Raw genomic sequence first — 10,777 nt, forward strand, 5'->3', positions numbered from 1 at the left:
GTTATATTTATAAATGTACTTTACAACTTCAGTGGGGTGGGAGGTGGATGGGTTGGGATGGGGCGGTAGGGGCCTGTAGGGGTGGGGGGATGGAAATGGGAAGGGATGTTATGGGGAAACAAAGGATGAGGCAACAATGCTTGATAAGAAATTTACTCACTATCTTGCCCATGTAATTGTCAACCCTCTGTATAATATTTTCATAATAAAACAAAACCAAACAAAACAAACAAAAAATCTACCAAGCAAATGGCCCCCATAAACAGGCGGATGTTACAATCCTAATATCTGAAAAAATTGACTGCAAATTAAAATTAGTCACAAGAGATTAAAAAAAAGTTTATTATATACTAATTAAGGGATTTCTCCTTCAGGAGGATATTATAATTCTGAATATCTATTCACCAAACAACGGAGAACCCAAATTTACGCAAGAAATACTACTTTCTCTCAAAGATCACATAGATACAAAGACATTAAATGTTGGGGGATTTAACACACTACTATCACTACTAGATAGATCAACTCTTCAAAAACTCAATAGAGAAACTGCACATCTAAACAACTGCATAGATCAACTAGTTTTAACTGACATCTACTGAGTATTTCAACCAGCAGCATCAGAATACATGTTTTTCTCAGCAGCACATGGAACATTTTCCAAAATAGACCACATTCTACGTAACAAATCAAACTTGTCTAAATTCACAAATATTGAAGTAATACCTTGCATTCTTTTAGAATACAAGGGAATAAAATTAGAATTCCACACCAAAAGCCACCAAAGACAGTCCTGTAAAACATGGAGGCTGAACAACACACTGTTGAATCACCAGTGGGTCATGGAAGAGATGAGAAAGGTAATTAAAATGTTCATGATATTCAACAAAAATGAGCACACAAATTACCAGCTCCTCTGGGACACAGCAAAGGCTGTACTCAGAGGCAAGTTTATAGCTCTGAGTTCCTACATCAACAAATTGGAGAGATCTGAAACCAACAACATCTGAACCACCTTGAAAAAGAGGAGCTAGATAAACGCCAATACAGTAGATGGAAAGAAATCATTAAAATTAAGTCAGAATTAAACAAATTAGCATCCAAATATGAAAACAGAAAGAACCAAAAAGATAAAGAATTGGTACTTTGAAAAATTAGCAAATTTGACAGACCCTTAGCAAATCTTATGAGAAAAAGAAGAGAATACACTCAAATAAATAAACTCAGAGATGAGAATGGAAACATCACCACACAAACAACTAAGCTTCAGAACATTATAACGGAATATTTCTCAAACCATTATACTAGTAAGTTAGAGAACCTGGCAGAAATGGACATTTTCCTAGCAAATATTGTAATGCTGAAAGTAAACCAAGATGAGTTAAACCAGCTTAACAGGCCCATATCAAGTATTGAAATAGAAACACTAATAAGAGACCTCCCATCTCAGAAAAACTCAGGACCAGATGGATTTACAGCGGAATTCTACAAGGCCTTCATGTCAGAGCTCACACCAATACTCCTTCAAATCTTCAATGAAATTGAAGGAGAAAGTTCACTACCGAACTCATTCTATGAAGCCATCATAACCCTCATCCCCAAACCAGGCAGGGACTCATCAAAGAAAGAGAACTATAGACCATTTCTTTGTTCTCTTTCTTTGATGAGTATTGATGCAAAACTTCTCAACAAAATTTTGGCCAAGTGACTTGAACAATTCATCCCAAAAATCATACACCAGCATCAAACAGGATTCATTTCATGGATGCAAAGTTGGTTCAATATAACCAAATAATCTGGTATAATTCATCACATCACAAACAGCAAGGATAAGAACCACATGGTTATCTCAATAGTTGCAGAAAAAGCATTTGACAAGATCCAACATCACTTTGTGATGAGGGTTCTGGAAAAATTAGGAATCCAGAGAACATTCCTCAATAGAATAAAGGCTGTATGTGACAAAAACCTACAGCCAGCATAAAATTTAATGGTGAAAAACTAAAGCCATTTCCTCTTAACTCAGGAACAAGACAAGGATGTCCACTCTCTCCACTTCTCTTCAATTTAGTATTAGAATGACTAGCTACAGCAACAAGAAAAGAGGCAAATATAAAAATGATCCAAATAGGGAAAGATGAAATAAAACTCTTCCTCTTTGCAGATGACATTAGCTTGTGTTTAATGAATACCACAGTCTCCACTCCCAAATAACTCAAGCTGACTCTAAACTTTGGCAATGTAACATGGTATAAAATTAACCCTCAAAAATTCAATGGCTTTTCTCTATGCCAACAATGAGAAAAGTGTGGCTGAAATCAAGAAAGCAACTCCATTTGTAATAGCCCCACAACAATAAAATACCTAGGAATTAACTTAACCAAAGAAGCTAAGGATCTCTGTGATGAAAACTTTAAAAACTTGAAAAAGGAAATCAAAACATAAATTCGATAGTGGAAAAATCTCCCATGTCCCTGGATTGGAAGGATAAACATCGTGAAAATGGCAATACTTCCCAAGGCTATCTACTAATTCAATGCAATACCTATTGATATTCCTACCAGATGCTTCAAGGAAATAGAAGACGCAATGCAAAAATTCATACGGAACGATTAAAGGACCCAAATAGCAAAAACAATCCTTAACAGAAAGAACAGTGCTGGAAGAATATCAATACCAAATTTCAAACTCTACTACGAAGCTATAATATTCAAAACAACTTGTTACGGGCACAAGAACTGACCTCAGGACCAATGGAATAGAATTGAAAACCCAGAAATTAATCCACAGACCTATAACACTGTAATCTTCAATGAAGAAGCTAAAAACTATAATGGAAGAAAGACAGCCTCTTCAGTAAATGGTGCTTGCAAAATTGGTAAATTACTTGTAGAAAACGAAATCTATATCCTTATATATCACCCTGCACCAGAATCATCTCCAAATTGATCAAATACCTCGGAGTCAAAGCAGACACTCTGAAAACTTTAAAGAATGGAGTAAGAGAAACCCTAGGTCTCCTTTGCATAGACCAATATTTTCTTTAAAGATACCCAGAAACAGAACAAAACAAAGAAAGGATGGACAAATGGGATTGCAATAAATTGCATAACTTCTGCATGTCAAACACATAGCTAGCAAGATCAATAGAAAGCTCATGGATTGGGAGATTTTCACTAGCCATACAAAGAACAAGGGCCTCATATCTAAAGTATACCTGGATCTCAAAAACATTAAATCCCCCAACAACAAATCCTCAAAGAAACAACTTCCCAATAAATCAGTGGACTAAAGACTTAAAGAGAAACTTCTGTGAATAGGAAAGAAGGATGGCCAGTAGACACATGAAGAAACACACAACCTTCTTAGCCAGAAAAGAAATGCAAATCAAAACCAATACCTTACTGATATTGTGTGACAAATACAATTTCCTATAAGTACAGAAATTTTCCTTGTATCTTTTTAATACATATTTTTATTGTAAATGTCCTGTGCACAGGGTTTAGAGTTACATAAATAAGGTAATGAGTACATTTCTTACTGAGCATTTTTATCCTCTCCTTGTTTTTTCCCATACCTCCTCACCCCAGATACAATGGCTATAATCAAGATCTCTAATAACAACAGATGCTGGAAGGGATGAGGACAGAAGGGAACCTTACTGCATTGTTGGTGGGAGTGTAAACTTGTTCAGCCACTTTGGAAATTAGTATGGAGGCTTCTCAAAGACTTTACGTAGAGCTATCCAATGACTCAGCCATCAGACTTTTGGGCATTTACCCAAGAGATCACAAACAAAACCATACTATAGCTACCATCATAACTATGTTTATTGCAGCATTATTTACCATAGCTAAGATATTGAATCAAACAAAATGCCCCTCAGTAGATGAATGGATCAAGAAAATGTGGACTATATCCCCAATGGAATTCTATGCTTCCATCAGAAATAATGACATTGCCACATTTGTTAGGAAACACAAAGTATCGGAAAAAGTATATTAGATGAAGTAATCCGAGCCCAAAGAAACATAGTTCCCTTGGTTTCCCTTACTTGCAATCCCTAGTATATGTCTGAGACAAGCGGAAACATTCAGATAAGTTGATGTTTGGCGAAATGTACCCCAAAGTAAGGATTCAAATGTTTTTCTTTCTTATGATTGTTTCTAACAAATTTATAAGATGATTTCTTTCTTGCTTTGTATGTCCCTTCCACAAGGTATAACCCCTGCTTTCACTGTATTTTATGTTGGTATAATTTGTGAAGGGGAAGGGAAAAAACAAATGTGGACTCATTGCAGCAATGAGATGTACAAGATTTATGTCGAAAAACGAACTTTACAACTTTGGCTGGGGGGGGATTAAAGGGGAGGGGGAGTGGGGGATGGGAAGGAATGGGAAGGGGAAACAAAGGAGGAGGCAAAAAAGCTTGATGAGAAATATACTCATTCCCTTGCACATGTAATTGGACCCACTGTTTACTATATTTTCACAATAAAAATTATCTGAAAAAATTGTATGAATGGATAGTGCATATGATTTTATTTTTCATTACAAACATAGAATGTAGTAAAAATTTTCATAGCAATTACACTGCACTAGGTTGAGGTCATATTCAAATGTAAATAATATACTGTGTTCATGTACAGAATTTGAGCATCAAAAATTTTAATATGCCTGTGGTCCTAAAACCAATACCTTACTGATATTGTGTGACAAATACAATTTCCTATAAGTACAGAAATTTTCCTTGTATCTTTTTAATACATATTTTTATTGTAAATGTCCTGTGCACAGGGTTTAGAGTTACATAAATAAGGTAATGAGTACATTTCTTACTGAGCATTTTTATCCTCTCCTTGTTTTTTCCCATACAGTCCCTTCCCTCCACACCCCCCATCCCTTCCCTCCACCCCCCCCCCACATCTGATAGAATGTCTTGTACATCTCATTGTTACAATGGGTCACCTTGTATCCATTCCTTGTATCTTTTTTTTTGCTCATTTTCACAATATTTATTTACTTATTTTGTCCGGTGTGGGGCCTGAACTCTGGGCCTGGGCGCTATCCCTCGGCTCTTCAGCTCAAGGTGAGTGCTCTACCACTTGAGCCACAGCACCACTTCTGGTTTTCTGGTGGTTCATTGGAGGTAAGAGTCTCACGGACTTTCCTACCAGGGCTGGCTTTGCACCGTGATCCTCACATCTCAGCCTCCTGAGTAGCTAGGATGACAGGCCTGAGCTACCAGTGCCCAGTTGTTGCCTTGTCATTTTAAATGATGTTTGAAGGAAGGGAAGGGAGGTCCGAGAAAGCTTTTGGTTCATCAACAACTACATTGACATTCATCTAAGATCAGTCCAACCCACAATGGCCGACATTGTTGTTCTGTCTTGCTTGGGTGTCTACCTATATAACTCAGTTCCACAGTAATAGAACCATTTCCTGTGGCCTTCCATAGCAAACACTCTGCATCTCAGATGCATCCGTGTAGTCAAAGCCTACATGAGAGAGCAAGTTTTCTGAGGAACTTCCAACGACGCTCCTGGGGTTGAGCTTGTGAATGCCCGGCCTCTGCACTTGTTCTTTCTAGATTCTTTCAGTCTCTGCTGCTCCTTTCAGGGATAAGGACTGGGGCTATGGCAGGTGGGTGACACACTTGGATCCCCGAAGACTTATGATCAGCATAGAGCATCCTTAGAATTGTTGGCGGGCTGCTGGTGACTGTTTACCTGAAAGGAAGAATGGTTCGGTGTTCTCGAAAGTCATCACCCCTGGCAGGAGAATGTCATGGAAGTGGTGCCCAGGCCCAAGGACGGAGCCCTAGCTCTGCTCTTGAGTTCAACTGAGAGTTTTTTTTTCCCTCCTAGTTCTTTAAGTCTGCGGGAGCCTTTACTTGAGGAAAATGCCAGAGAAGGGGAGCGTCTCAGCTTTCCAAAGTAGGACTTCACAAGAGGCGTGAATTCCCTGAGCAATGAAGTAGGGCAGAAACATGCATTCCTTGTGTGTCCATCAGGAGTCAGGACGGTTCCAAGTGCAATGTACAGGGACTCACCGACAGAAGGACAGAAGGACAGAATGATGGAGCGGGACCCTGAGTGGCAGCAAACCCAGTGGGTCTGTGTAGTGTGGGTCAGGGCGGGGGCAGTATATTGCTCAGGTCAGAAGTGACTTCATCCGGTGGGTGCCAGTGGCTCACGCCTGTAATCCTGAAGAGGCTGAGTTCTGTGGATCACGGTTCAAAGCCAGCCCAGGCAGGAGAGTCCATGAGACTCTTATCTCCAATGAACCACCAGAAAACTGGAAGTGGAGCTGTGGCTCAAGTCGTAGAGTGCTTGTCTTGAGCTGAAGAGCTGAGGGACAGTGCCCAGGCCCAGAGTTCAAGTCCCAAGATTGGGGGAAAAAAAAAAAAACCAAAACAGAAGTGACTTTATCCAAGCCAGAATGCACCTAGTTGGTCCAAGATGTGAGGTTCCGTCTCAGCCCTGGGGCCGCTGGTCTTGTCAGGAAGCTGCATTGCTAGGGATGCAGTGGAGATGGCGGCGGGCCTGGGCCTTGGGGCCCTCTGGTCTCTCGGGTGGGAGGAAGCCTCTCCAGGCTTGGAGGACTCAGCCCAGCCGCTGCTCAGGGTGGGCGGGGCGCTCTCGGATCCTCTGTGTCTGAGCACAGCAGGCAGCTGTGGGGCGTCCTGGTGTCATTCCTTGTATCTTAAATGAAGAAATGCTGGCTTGATTTATGCTGATTCTACTTGTATAGATACACCTAAAATCACTCGCCAAGTCCAAGAGCACATAAATCATATGCACATCACTTTTTTTCATTTTGTTGTAATTGTGTTATACACATTTATTGACAGGTTACAAATTATTCTCAAATTTTATTGCATTAAAATACTTTTTTTTTTCTTATTTTCTTAGCTAGGAAATCAGCAAGACCTCAGTAAGTATTCCTCACATAGGACTTTTCAAATGGGTTGGTGAAATGTTGAGCTGAGCTCCCATCTTCTGAGGACTCACACTTCTGCTTAGGAATTGATGCTGGCTGTTGGAAAAGAGCTCAAGGAAGAATGTCATTTAAAGCCTTATAACTTCATTCTGCACCAGGGTATTTTCTTGCTACTTTGTTTGTTGAGAGTGTCTACAAGAACAAGCATTCCCTGGGGAGCAGGGAGATGCCATATGAGGTTTTCTTACTGAGATTTCTGAGTGAATTGCTATCACTTGTACTGCATTTTGCAAATCAAATCTGTCAAAACCGTTTTAAGAGATAAGAGGAGTGGTAAAGGAACTTATAGAGATAAATACTTCTTCAACATATTTGGTTCCAAGCATTCTGTCTAAGGCATATTCAACAACTAGTGAAACTTGTGTTGTCTGTAGCTATGTGTCCTTCTCTATGTGTGCATTTATACATGTGTATAGGTATGTGTGTATTTTTGTGTACAGTAACATGCATGTCTACATATAGACGGGCATATACACACATATATTCATATACAAATAAATATACATATATAAATATATGTGCATATATATATATATATATATATATATCAGTTGTTCATTGATTCAATCTAGAGTTCCCAGCATATTGCCATTCTCACAAAGTGTACATGGTAAACTGCTCTGAGGATATTTGTTGTATGATAGGCATCTTTTGTACTCACTTCCCCCATTAACCTTGTTTTTCATCCCTGAATATCTTCTGTCTACTTTCCATAGGTTAGCATTGTTTTCATTATATGTATTCACTGATAATAGAAGAAAAAATTTGTTTGTAAAAGAAAAAGAACTTTTAGGTCAGAGATTAAAAGTATCCTAACGTCTCAATGATTCCTTTGAGATAAAATTTGTAATAGTAGTAAAAGTGAAAAGGAATTCCTAGATCTGTTGTTTGGCCAGTTAGAATAGGAAAGAATAACATCATGTCACTGTAATAACTCTTAAAGAATGCAAGGGTAACTGATGGTCGCTATCATGTTTCCGCAACACCAGTGGATTCTGAAGGATAACAGTAGACCAGCAGAAATTCTAATTACCAGATATGGAGCATGAAAGAAAAGGAGAGGAAATGAGACAGTGAAAGAGAAAGAGAAATATCACAATACTGAAAGTGCATAACAGATAAACAAGAGCTGTATGAGAATATTCATACTGCTATCTTTAGACTCTACATCTACATTTGGAGGTATTTAATGTATGATAACCCATCAACATGAAATATAAAGTTATTTTGATAAAAATAAAAATGATTCAGAAGAAATTATAAATGCAAAAACAATCTTCACAGAAGCAAATTCTCAGAAATATTTCATCACTTTGAAAAGGATAAAGTGGCTGAAGTTAGTAGTATGACAATTCACAAAGACATAAAAGATATTAATATATTTCATTATATATCCCAAAGAAGAAAGCAATTATTGTTTAGATGATTTTTTAAAACACAGTCTCTCAGGTGTTGGGAAGGTGGCTCAGTAGTAGAGTGCCTGCCTTGCGTGCACTGGGTTTGATTCCTCAGCATGACATAAGCAGAAAAAGATGGAAGAGTGTTGTGGCTCAAGTGGTAGCGCTAGCTTGGAGCTGAGGGAGAGCACCTAGGACCCAGAGTTCAAGCCACATGACCAGAAAAATCAAAATATAAAACAAAACACAGTCTCTCACTTTTGTGGCCTCAACTCTGTAATACCACTGCTTCAGCCTAGGGCTAAGGTTTTAGGTGTGGATATTTATCAAAACTCCTGATTCAGACTCTACTTAATCATTTTTTAAATACATATTTTGTTCTTAATTTTCCTCTTTGTAAATTCACTTGCTCTATAAAAAATGGTTTGGCCATCCCAGTAACCTTCTCAATGTACCTCCTAATGACGACTTTCAAAAAGTTGTATTATACTACAAGGAAAACAATGCTATAAATAAGGAAAACCAATAACAAAATATTAATGATTAAAATAAAAACTAAAATAATTATCAGTGTTTTCAGTATTTGAAGGGTATTACCTATTAGATTTTACTATTTTCTCATATCCCTGTACATTTAAAACAGGTTAAGGTTATGATATTCAACAAGAGGTTTTTAGGTTATGAGTAATCTTTAAAGTTACCCACTAAGATTACTATTTAAGTCTCATCTAATCATTTGTATATGTCTTATATCATCATTTGTTCGTCGCTAACATATAAAATAAGGAAGCCAGGGGCTGGGAAGGTAGCTCAGTGGTAGAGAGCTTGCCTTGCATGCTTGAGGCCCTGGGTTCGATTCCTCAGCACCACATAAGCAAAAAAAAAAAACCAGAAGTGGCGCTGTGGCTCAAGTGGTAAAGTGCTAGCCTTGAGCTGAAGAGCTGAGGGAGAGCGCCCAGGCCCATAGTTCAGGCCCCCGACCGGACCCCCAAAAAATTTTTAAACATAAAATAAAATAAGGAAGCCCTATAGTTTTAACAGAAACTTTGTAGTTAATAAAGTCTTAACTCTTTATATTCTGCTTCTTTACACAAAGACTTGGCAACTTCTCATTAGTAATGTTCATATAAACTCTGAAATATACATACATAGTAGCATATGTCTGTTACCACAAATCTTAATTACTTTAACGAAAAGTTTTATTACCTGCCAAACAGTCCTTGTTTTAGCATATATAAGCAAATTCCCAAAATATATTTAAACCATTAAAACTTTTAACTAAACTTAACACTTGCTGCAGTGTTCATTATGACAGGTGCCTTGTATAGAATAATTGAATTCCTCCTCCTACACATCTCTTGAACAACAAATATCTGGAATTATTTTGTTTTTGACCTGTCCATCTTGATTTTATTCTTAAATATGTGCTTATGTAAGAAGTATATGGCTCTAAAATTTCATGAAAATTCTTTTAAACTTACTTTTTGTTGAATTGTCTAGTTTAAGAAAATCAATTACACTTTATATATAAAACATGTTCTATGTTCCATTCAGCATCACTTACTCTAACATTGGAACGATACAGAGAAGATTTGAATGGCCCCTGTGCAAGGATGTCAGGCAAATTCCTGTACCATTCCATACTTTTACAACAACAGATGCTGGAGGGGATGTGGCCACAAGTTAACTGTACTGCACTCTTGGTGGGAGTGTCAACTTGTTCAACCACTTTGGAAAGTAGTATGGAGGTTCCTCAAAAGACTTCACATAGAACTCCCCTAAGACACAGCAATCCCACTTTTGGGCATTTACCCAAAAGATCACAAACAAGACGGTACTAAAACTACCATCACAATTATATTTATTGCACCATTGTTTAAGATAGCTAAGATACAGGACCAACCCCTATGCCCCTCATCAGATAAATAGATCAAGAAAATGTGCTATTTATACCAATGAAATTCTATGCCTCCATGAGAAAGTATGGCATCACCCAATTTGTTAGAAAATGGAAAGACTTTGAAAAAAATTATTAAGTGATGTAAGCCAAGTCCAAAGAAACATAGGTCACAGGGTTTCCCTAATTTTTAATAACTAATATATCTGGGATAAGTAGAAAAGGTCAAAATCTATGCACATATGACCAGATAAGATGTTGTTAAGGGAAATGAACCCCCAAATAGGAACACAACTGTTTTTTCTTTCTTGCTTGCTATTGTTCTAACGTACTTATAACAGGCTATGTGATTTTTTTTTGTTTCTTTATATGTTTCTCCCCCATGCTATAACACCTGTTTTCACTGTATTTGAATTTGGTGTGCCCACCTCTTGTACATACGCTCCTGTAATTTGGGGAGGGGAAGGAAAAAAACAAAATG

General features: G+C 37.8%; 1 non-coding gene across 1 annotated transcript; it reads left to right on the plus strand.

The window, feature by feature from the left end:
* Nucleotides 1-9,940: 9,940 nt before the first annotated feature.
* Nucleotides 9,941-10,047, plus strand: LOC122124728. The gene has a single exon (XR_006150635.1). It is a non-coding gene; the product is annotated as a U6 spliceosomal RNA (small nuclear RNA).
* The last annotated feature ends 730 nt before the right edge of the window (nucleotides 10,048-10,777 follow it).

The sequence above is a fragment of the Dipodomys spectabilis genome, unplaced genomic scaffold, assembly GCF_019054845.1.
Source record: "Dipodomys spectabilis isolate Male_0828 unplaced genomic scaffold, ASM1905484v1 ptg000242l, whole genome shotgun sequence".
Taxonomy (NCBI): domain Eukaryota; kingdom Metazoa; phylum Chordata; class Mammalia; order Rodentia; family Heteromyidae; genus Dipodomys; species Dipodomys spectabilis.